The following is a 10,000-nucleotide window of genomic DNA, read 5'->3' as shown; positions in this document are numbered from 1 at the left end:
TTTCGAAGCTTCGGAACAATTCGGCACAATTGCTTCGAACGTTTCAGTGTTTCATAAAGCCTCGCTTTGCCCATCCCTATAAAATACTTACATGAGTTTACGTTAGCCACTAACAATGCTCAATGAGTTTACGTTAGCCATCAACAATGCTCAATGAGTTTACATTAGCCAGCTAATGCTCAATGAGTTTACGTTAGCCACTAGCAATGCTCAATGAGTTTATGTTAGCCACTAGCAATGCTCAATGAGTTTACGTTAGCCACTAGCAATGCTAAATGAGTTTATGTTAGCCACTAACAATGCTCAATGAGTTTACGTTAGCCAGCTAATGCTCAATGAGTTTACGTTAGCCACTAGCAATGCTCAATGAGTTTATGTTAGCCACTAGCAATGCTCAATGAGTTTACGTTAGCCTCTAGCAATGCTCAATGAGTTTATGTTAGCCACTAACAATGCTCAATGAGTTTACGTTAGCCAGCTAATGCTCAATGAGTTTACGTTAGCCACTAGCAATGCTCAATGAGTTTATGTTAGCCACTAGCAATGCTCAATGAGTTTACGTTAGCCACTAGCAATGCTCAATGAGTTTATGTTAGCCACTAACAATGCTCAATGAGTTTACGTTAGCCAGCTAATGCTCAATGAGTTTACGTTAGCCACTAGCAATGCTCAATGAGTTTATGTTAGCCACTAGCAATGCTCAATGAGTTTACGTTAGCCAGCTAATGCTCAATGAGTTTATGTTAGCCACTAGCAATGCTCAATGAGTTTACGTTAGCCACTAGCAATGCTCAATGAGTTCATGTTAGCCACTAGCAATGCTCAATGAGTTTACGTTAGCCACTAGCAATGCTCAATGAGTTTACGTTAGCCACTAGCAATGCTCAATGAGTTTATGTTAGCCACTAGCAATGCTCAATGAGTTTACGCAGAGACTTTCTAATGTGGAGACACAGCACTCAAAAAATACTCCATAGAAATTAGGGGTGTGAATCTCTCATGTAAAAGACGATACGATTCACATCTAGATACATGGGCATTCGATACAAGAAAAGATACATGTTCATAAAAAACGATTCAGTACGATTCCATGCGATGCGATTCGATGCAGTTCGATGCAGTTGAAGAATGGAAAGCATTCTGAAAGATTTTTTATCATTTGCTTAAGGTGCACATTAATTTTATATTATCAATTATCATGGTCATGTCAATTAGGCAAATACAAATGTGTGAATATGATTATCTAAACTGAGGTTTGTATCATATACTATATTGAAATGAAAAAAGAATAGTCATTTCAGCCAAACAAAGCAGCCAAATACAACATAAAAATACATTTTTATAGACTTTATAGATTTTCTAGAGTTATATCTGATTGTTTTCAAGGAGCTGTAGCCTATTGTTGAGGTAAGACAATACCAAAATAAAATCAAGTCTGAGTGAATATGAGCAAAATAATAATAATTTGTAGCCTACATCGTTTTAGCAGCAAGGGTCAAATTATTCTTTAACTTTAAGGAAATCCCTTCATCAAACGTAAGGCTACTCTACAGACTATCGTTGCCGTTTAGGAATGCTATAGTAAGTGTTTAATTTCGCGCTAGATTTTGACAAACAAAAGAGTAAAAACTGTCAAACACCGACAGAGTGTGAGTTGTCACATGCTTAAGTTGCAGTAGATGTATGGGTAATGAAGTTCTTTGACTACTTTGGGCAATGAGTGTAGCCCAAAACGAACTTCATTACCCACAAATCCGTGCCACGTGTAGTTTCAAAACAGGAAGTGGGATGAACGCGCTGCTTGCAACGTAAATCAGAGTGTAAGCGAGCAGAAAAGGTTATGAACCGATTTGTAACAAGTAAATCGATATAACGACCGGTTCATTTCAGTTTTATTCCGATACGGGGCTTCACATATCGATGTAGCAGTATCTTACACGTTAAAAACGATACCGATATGTATCGGTTAATCTTTACACCCCTAATAGAAATGCATGGGGCTAGTTTGTCACGCCAATATGGCCGTTGTCTTCACATATCCCACCCCTTCCTCGGCAAAACGTCGACATGTGAATACATTGAGCCAATCATGTGGTGTGATGTGAATACATTGAGCCAATCATATGGTGTGTTGTGAAGACATCGTGCCAATCATGTGTTGTGATCTCGTCGCTGGAGCAAGATTGGTGTCGTGAAGCCTTGCGCACGCGCAGTTCGACCCAAAGACTGTGCCCGATGAGTGCCCATAAAACGTTGGTATATGGCCGCCGAGTGGAGGGACTTGCCTAAAAGGACTTTGGTTTACGTTAGCCACTAGCAATGCTCAATGAGTTTACGTTAGCCACTAACAATGCTCAATGAGTTTACGTTAGCCAGCTAATGCTCAATGAGTTTGCGTTAGCCAGCTAATGCTCAATGAGTTTATGTTAGCCAGCTAATGCTCAATGAGTTTACGTTAGCCAGCTAATGCTGAATGAGTTTACTTTAGCCACTAGCAATGCTCAATGAGTTCACGTTAGCCACTAGCAATGCTCAATGAGTTCACGTTAGCCAATAGCAATGCTCAATGAGTTGATGTTAGCCGGCGCTACAGCTGGAAATTGGTTGGTTTCACGTGTAGTTGTCCAGCAGAAGAAAATATAAACAGACAGAATGTCAGGTGGAAAATATGCTACGTTCATTAATTAATAACATTAAATAGGCTTATATTGCACAACATGTAGTCCACAATATGTTGCCACAACAACTTACATATAAACATGTGTGTGTATGTGTATGTGTGTATTTTGTGTAGTGTGTTTGTTTGTGCAGTGTGTGTGTGTCTGTGTTCTTAAAGGGGTCATAGAATGCAAAACCGAGTTTACTTTGTCATAGATGAACAGCGATAGTTCAGTGGGTGAAATGGACATACAGAGAACTTCAAAATCCCACCGACACCTCCTTCCTATGCAAATCTCACAATTCGAAACTCCCGCCATAAAACGGGCGAATCCAAAAGAGGCTGCGAGTTTACGCAAACTCGCAGGTGGTACCATTTGGCTCTGGCCTGTACATTTGTCACGCCTCAAAATTTACATACAGACCAGCCCACTGGTGCTCTGAGCCCAGGAACGTGAATGGAGAGCGAAGATGAGACAAACACTAGTTTAGCTGCCTACTCGTTTACTTCCACAGGAATTATAAAGCAGACAGTTCTTCAAGGACATCGAAAATGAGCCACGGTCGTAAATGCAGTGTTCCAGGCTGAAACTTAGGCTACAAAGAAACCTGAGACTTAGTCTTCCAAGGATTCAAAAGTTCGAGGGGCATGGATAATGTTTTTCTACCAGAAGATCCCTGCAAAGTTCGACACTCCGTTATTAATTTGCAACACATTTCACCGAAGTCAGTTTTCAAAACCTTGGACAGTTAAGCAGGATTTGCTAAGCTGCTATTACTGAAACGAGGGGCTGTTCCGACCGTAAGGTCAAAGATCCTTAATATACAAAGATAAAGCAGCACAGGCTTCTACAATGGAATGGAATTGTACACAGTTCCTGCCTCCTAAAAAGGCGTGGTCAGAATGCGCTGACGCTACCTCGTTGATGAAAACGTCAAATATTTTTCATTTTCGCGCCTCTCTCTTGCTGTGACCAACTGGAGCTGGCCTGGGTGACTGAATTTGGTACATCGTCGTGGCAAGATGCGGTCTGATTTCCAGGTAAGTGGCAGTTTGAAATGTGGCAAGGTATTTGTGATTAGTCTGTGTCAGTGTAACGAGTTATCTATGTAGTAAAATGTCTGCGGAGTTTAGGTAATAACATTATTATTATCTCGTGTCGCCGTCATGAATGTTAGCTCATTGAGGAGTAACGTTAGTTGACGTTAGCTAGCTAACCATCTGATACCGATAGCAGAGCTAGCTGAGGCACTAGCTACCAGATTAATTTGGTAGTTAGGCTACAAAGATAATTTACGAACCTGATATTTGCTCTACCTAAATCGGCATCACTATAGCTTGTGGATCAGATCTACTGCAAGCGACATTGATTTAGCAGTTTTGAAATGTGTTTAGTTGCTAGTAAAAAATGAGTAGCTACCGTATGTAGCAACACAGTTGTTGGTGCACTGAATTGTATTATCAGCCTAGCGTAGCAGCTAGTGAAACATTTAGTTTTACGCCATATTCTCTGTCTGTCCTTGATGACGCGACGATTTTCTCTACTGATCTCTGCCCCGATCCTGCACATTACATATTTTTGTATTAAGTTTGTCTCTGATGGCAAATGTGTAGTCAGGGTGGCGCTCAACGATTGTGTTGAATAACGTTACATCAGTTGTGAGTAGTTTTTCTCGGATGGTCTTGCACAGACCCTTATCAAGCAGCACTAAAATGAACGTCATGTTTGCTAATTCTCTCCCCAGTTGTTGGACGAGCAGAAGGACGCTATGGATGGTGAGGATGAACCCGCGATGACAGGGAGGAATGAACTTGAACCTGTGTTATTCAGAGGATAAGTCAATGCTATGTACTGTGTTCTGTAACTGTCCGCTCTTGTGGCCATTCAAATGTATAGGGCAATTCCACGCAAAACTGTAACATCCATAACACCAACACAATGCCATGGTATTTAGTTGGCATTATGGATGTGACAGTTTTGCGTGGAATTGCCCTATACAAGTTACAGACTTTCAAAGTTAAACATATCAAATATAATTTCATATAGGCTACTAACAATCAGACCTGAAGACTTCATGAAACACTACCAAAATAAAGTTGAAACTAATTCTACAAAAGGCACTCCAAAGGAAAAGCCTTTTTGGCTGCATTGGCCAACATGTTTTGACCAACAGCCTGTCACTATGAAACTCTGTAACTAGATTTAAACTTCCCTCTGTATGGAAAAAAAGATCTATTATTCAACATTAGTTAACACACTGAGAATGATTGCTGCACTATATGTATTGTTCTCTAGCAACCTGAAGGTCCAAGACTCAATCCACTGAAGGCTCTCCGTAAGATGGTGGATCTGATGTCTGCTTTGTGGTCCTATAGGACGACGCCATGGATTGGGGTCAGAGATGCGCCTGAGAAGTAAGTGTTTGTGTTTGTAATCAAGTGCTGTAATCACAATTTGACTGATGCTAAAACTGGAGTAGGGGATTTGAATGGACATTTATACCGTGAATTTAAGACATCAAAAAGCCTGTTCATGGCCTCAAAGAAGTCAGTCGTAGTATTTGCCTAACTTGGCAGCCTCTCCAGCTGTATCATAGTCTTCAGTCCTATTGTGTTATCACAGCATTTATAGTATGAAGGATCATATTAAGCAAAGCAATGTGCAGGTGTAGTAACTTAATTTCAAGAACATAAGAACATAATTGTAATTCATGATGTTTTTTTGGTTTTTTTTACTTTGCGTGGTGTTGTCTCTGTTTTAGGTGCTGTAAATGCTGGCCATATGACTTCAACCTTCATCCAACCAAACGAAGAGATCCTGCTTTCCTACACTCCATTCAGGATGTTAGTTAATTCAAAGACAATAACAGTATTTAGTTTTGTAAATGCTTAACTACCACTCAATGCAGGACACATCTACTGGCAGTTGATGGAGGGGGTTTAGGGCAGTTGTGCTATTCTTTTCCTTGTGGGTAGACTGCAGAATGTGGCTATGTATGCAGGTGTTAAATTGTGGGATTTGTTGAAAATGTGAATTTCAAATAAAACCATACCATTCAAAGTTAGCCTCACACACTTTATACCCTCCTTTCCTCAGGTTTACTTGTTTGGATCGGATGGACAAGTCGGCACTCCTTATATTAACAAGCTACCTCTTTCTTCTACTAGTTCAATAATATGGTATCTGAAAGAGAAATGCCAGTGTTCATCATATTTTTAGCCTTATGTCAATGAAAAAATAAGTGGTGTATTTCCATTGTAATTTGCGTGGGTAGTAGGCCTAAAGATATGGCCGTGTGGCGGCGCTGTGGGATACATCGATTGGCGCTACTTTATCAAACATCAGAGGTAAGGCTAATTGAGAAAGCAGACGTCTGGTTAGGTGTGCTAGTTAGCAACTTGTTAACCAGGGGCACGTTTCCCATAAGCATAGTTGCTAACTAAGTTAGCTACTTTGTTGGTTGCAATGCAAACTATGGTTTTGGGAAACGCACCCCTGGCTGTCCAGATTATTATGTGATATGACCTACTTGTTAAACAATAATATGCAATACTATAGTACAGTGGTTCTCAAATGGGGGTACGTGAGATTTTAAAATATACAAATAATTTGCAATAAATGTAGTCATGGATTACTATCCAAATGTTTGAATTTTGTATGTGTTTATTAGTTCCAAAGTTTAATAAATTAGACACTGATGGCACAGTGCTCTACTTTAAATCTTTTTTTTCTCAACCAAAAATGCTTTGCGCTGGTTAGGGGGAAGGCTACTTGGCTGAAAAAATATTTCACAGGGGGGTACATCACTGAAAAAAGGTTGAGAAACCACTGCCCTAGTTTATGTGTATGGCCGTCTGCTATACAGCCTATTTTAACGCAATCCATTTTCGCGATTGAGTGATCAACATCGAAGTGGTAAGCAACGGTAACTTATTCCAGAGAACCTTCGGCTACTTAGTAGATCGCGTGCCAGTGGGTTACAGAAACAGACAGACAAGTGGCAAACAAAGTCGTTTTTCTCATTAACTGTTCATCTGAAAAACGCCATGTCGATGTCAGAATGTAAGGAACACATGTGAATTACAGAAAATGCATTAAAATGTCCAATCTCGAGCTGTATAATTAAGGGCTGGGGCATAATCCGAGAAAAAATGATTTCTTCCATAGGGCCACAGTGTAAAGAATCTCTCGCTAGTCTCCTAAAAAGGCGTGGCGCTAGTGAACCCTACGTCATAGGGGAACAGGAAGAACCCTTCTGTGAATCGTCTCGCTTTATCAACCGTCTCTGGTAAGGTCATCACAACCGCATGCTGTAAGTATTATTTTGTCGCTAAGCAGTTATTAGCCATGCTAACGTGTATCTAGCAAGTAGAATGTGTGATTTAGTTCATTGGCAAGGCTATTTAATTTTCCTGTGTGTCATTCGGATAAAACCTGTGTTGTCATGTTAACCTACATTTTACTATGCATGTTTGTCGAGATCTCTGACAGGTTATGTTCTCAGCAAGATAGCTAACTGAAGCTGAGTAACACGATAGTTTGCTTGCTAGCTGTAATATAACCCATACCCATATAACACATACGTTTCTGACGTCAGAAGTGGAAACAACTTCACGTTATCAATTCAAATGATATCTAGTCGATATGTTGAAAACCGTGTTGTCTAGATACAATGGATTTATTTGCACGTTCTTATTTTATAACATTACAAGAACGGCAACATGACAAACGCAGCATGCCAAACAGATGCTCCAAGTGTGGCATCTTGCAGGGCTTAGAATATTAGCAAATGCTTTTGCTGTGAGTTAACAGCTTGGTGTGTGTGCATGCAAAAGTGACTTTCACTTGTGTTACAACATTTCTGTTGTTTGGTTTAGGTTTTATCTTGCAGCCATGCACTTCAATGAGAATGCCCCACAACGGAAGACAGCCAAGGAGAAACTATGTACAGACTTGCCAAATAATTTGTAAGTTTAATAAAATATATATTTTTATTACAAACAACAAATCAAAATGTGCAACAGTATAGGCACTAAAAAGAACTTATCGATTCACACACAACAGGCTGTCTTAGACCTGATGCTACTGGTGTTGAAATCATCATCAGTACTGTAAACAAAGCACAATGTTCAGGGCCATACAATTTGTTTATTGTACAGTATACAGCCTACAATGCACTGTATTACAGTATCCAATATAAGTCCTCTTTCTTGTCCTCTTCGAGATCATCAAAGACCCTCTTCCTTATTGGGATGCCGTCCAGCGGATTCCTGTGCCCCAGGACTTGTGTGCTCAGCTTGACAGACCTTCCATGGAGGATGCTGTTGCTGAACATGTGTCACGGTTCAGTCGAAAAGGGGTCTGAATCCAACGTACTGCCCTGAAGTATCCGGAAGCTCCCTCCATATGCGTAGCACCACACATGAGAGGATCATGACACGGACGCTTCTTCTAAGGAAACCCCAGCTCCTGCTCACAAAAGACCTGTAGGCCAAGTCACTTCATTGCCTGCAACGAGAACAGGGTGGAAAAGCAATTTATTTTTTTTACTATTTATTTTATAATATATTTTACATCAGTATCACTGGACGATTGTTGGAAAAAAAAAAAAAAATAAAGTTCATCATTTTGTGGTGTTGATCAAACTGTGTTTTTGCAATATGCTGAACCAATAATGAATGAGTATTGGTTAAAAATATTTTATTTATATACTGTAACTGCTAACACTTGTATCAGATTGTCCTCACCTTTCCATTCCTCTGATTCTCAAACGGCCGTGGTCAGCTCTGTAAATATTCATTGCATTTTGCAAAGAATATAGAGGCACAACGGATCGATCGAGGCCATGATGGTCATTCAGGTCAGCTCCTCAGGAACCTGGGTCATTCTTTTAATAACCTGTAAAAACAAACATAATTTCCCTGCTGTTATTTCGTAATTTTGAATGAGCAGGTAGCACAAAGTAGCAAATGTCTCCAGTTTTAGTTACCAGAGTTGTAAGATCACATATACTACATGGAAAGAAGGTAATAATCTCAATCAGATGTCAGCAGGATAGTTACAAGATTACATTAGACCTACTGACTGTACCTACTATATTTTAAACAGTGATGTTTATAGGATTTTTGATTATTGTACTCTACTCCATTGTACTATGTAAATAAAATGATAAATAAAAGTGTTGAATTGAAACAAATTGGCCTAGTAATATTTTCGTTGACCTCGTTTCACTTCAGCCATAGGCTACAAACTGCACAGAGCTCCTGCCCAGCTAACTGGACGTCCCGTTGTAAGATCATACATTACTACATGGAAAGAAGGTAAAAATCTCGATAATCAGATGACTTAATCAGCAGGATAGTAGTTACACGAGTACTTAGACCTACTGACACAAACGTAATATTTTCATTGACGCGAGCAGTAGGCTACTCGTTTCACTTCAGTCATAACGTTATAGCCTACGAACTGCACAGAGCTCCTGCCCAGCTAACTGGACGTCCTGTTGTAAGATCATATATTACCACTACAATAATGTATGTAACTCCTAATCAGATGACCTATTCAGCAGGAGAACATACTTACTGACTAAAACGAGTACTTTCCTTGCAAGCAGCACTCCTTTCACTACAGCATAGCCTGAACTGCCCACGACTGGCTACGAACTTTTCAGCTAGCTTCTAACTGGACATCTTGACAAAAATTGCACAAGAGTACAAGTTGTAAAACATTTGTTTGTGTGCAAATTAATAACTTCTGTTGCTTACAATGCTAAAAACGAACCTAATACAATGTTTAGCTTAGTCTACGACACTAACGTGCAAATATTACAGCTAGCTAACTGGGCTATGTGTAATCTATGTGTTACTCAAGTAAATGACAAAACTTACCACTCTGAAGTAGTCATTTCCAATCTATGGGCGACTGGTTGCTCCTCTATTTCAGATTCTTCCTCTGATTCAGGCTCAAATATGCTGTTCAACACCTGTCTCCATAGTATTTCCACCTTGGCTGTTTCAGTGAGTGCTGTCGGCCATGTTTGCGTCTTTGCTCCGGAGCTTCGCTCGTTTTAAACCAACCAATCAGCACGCAGGTTATCTAAATATTCATGAGCATACCATAAAAGGAAGAAAACCTCTCGTTTCATTCTAAGGCTTTTAACCAGGCTTGCATTAGGGCGCATAGAACAGCATATATGCCATTTTCAGCCCAACCAATGCTACACACCCTATTCAGAGACCTTAAGGACCAGCACAAAATACCCTATATCATCATTCTATCACCCCTTTAAAGAGGTTTTCTGATGGCTGCTTTTGCTGAAAGGAAGTTGCCCCTGCCCCCCC

General features: G+C 40.0%; 1 protein-coding gene and 3 long non-coding RNA genes across 4 annotated transcripts in view; 2 read left to right on the top strand and 2 right to left on the bottom strand.

The window, feature by feature from the left end:
• Nucleotides 1-10,000, bottom strand: part of iqck (IQ motif containing K) — a 46,306-nt gene that overhangs the window by 18,627 nt on the left and 17,679 nt on the right. The window lies entirely within an intron of this gene.
• LOC143137457 (uncharacterized) lies at nucleotides 3,474-5,724 on the top strand. Its single transcript, XR_012989963.1, has 4 exons — nucleotides 3,474-3,700; nucleotides 4,405-4,435; nucleotides 4,956-5,074; nucleotides 5,422-5,724. It is a non-coding gene; the product is annotated as an uncharacterized LOC143137457 (long non-coding RNA).
• Nucleotides 6,547-7,974, top strand: LOC143137458 (uncharacterized). The gene is made up of 3 exons (XR_012989964.1): nucleotides 6,547-6,972; nucleotides 7,538-7,627; nucleotides 7,885-7,974. It is a non-coding gene; the product is annotated as an uncharacterized LOC143137458 (long non-coding RNA).
• On the bottom strand, nucleotides 7,625-8,497 carry LOC143137459 (uncharacterized). Its single transcript, XR_012989965.1, has 2 exons — nucleotides 8,408-8,497; nucleotides 7,625-8,168 (listed from the first exon to the last, which is right to left on the bottom strand). It is a non-coding gene; the product is annotated as an uncharacterized LOC143137459 (long non-coding RNA).

Source organism: Alosa pseudoharengus, unplaced genomic scaffold (genome assembly GCF_046254945.1).
Source record: "Alosa pseudoharengus isolate Yale_2024_CS ecotype anadromous, Long Island Sound unplaced genomic scaffold, YU_APseudo_1.1 YU_APseudo_1.1_scf_21, whole genome shotgun sequence".
In the NCBI taxonomy this organism is placed as follows: domain Eukaryota; kingdom Metazoa; phylum Chordata; class Actinopteri; order Clupeiformes; family Clupeidae; genus Alosa; species Alosa pseudoharengus.
Note: the sequence above shows the minus strand (reverse complement) of the source record. Positions and strands in the feature narration are given on the sequence as shown.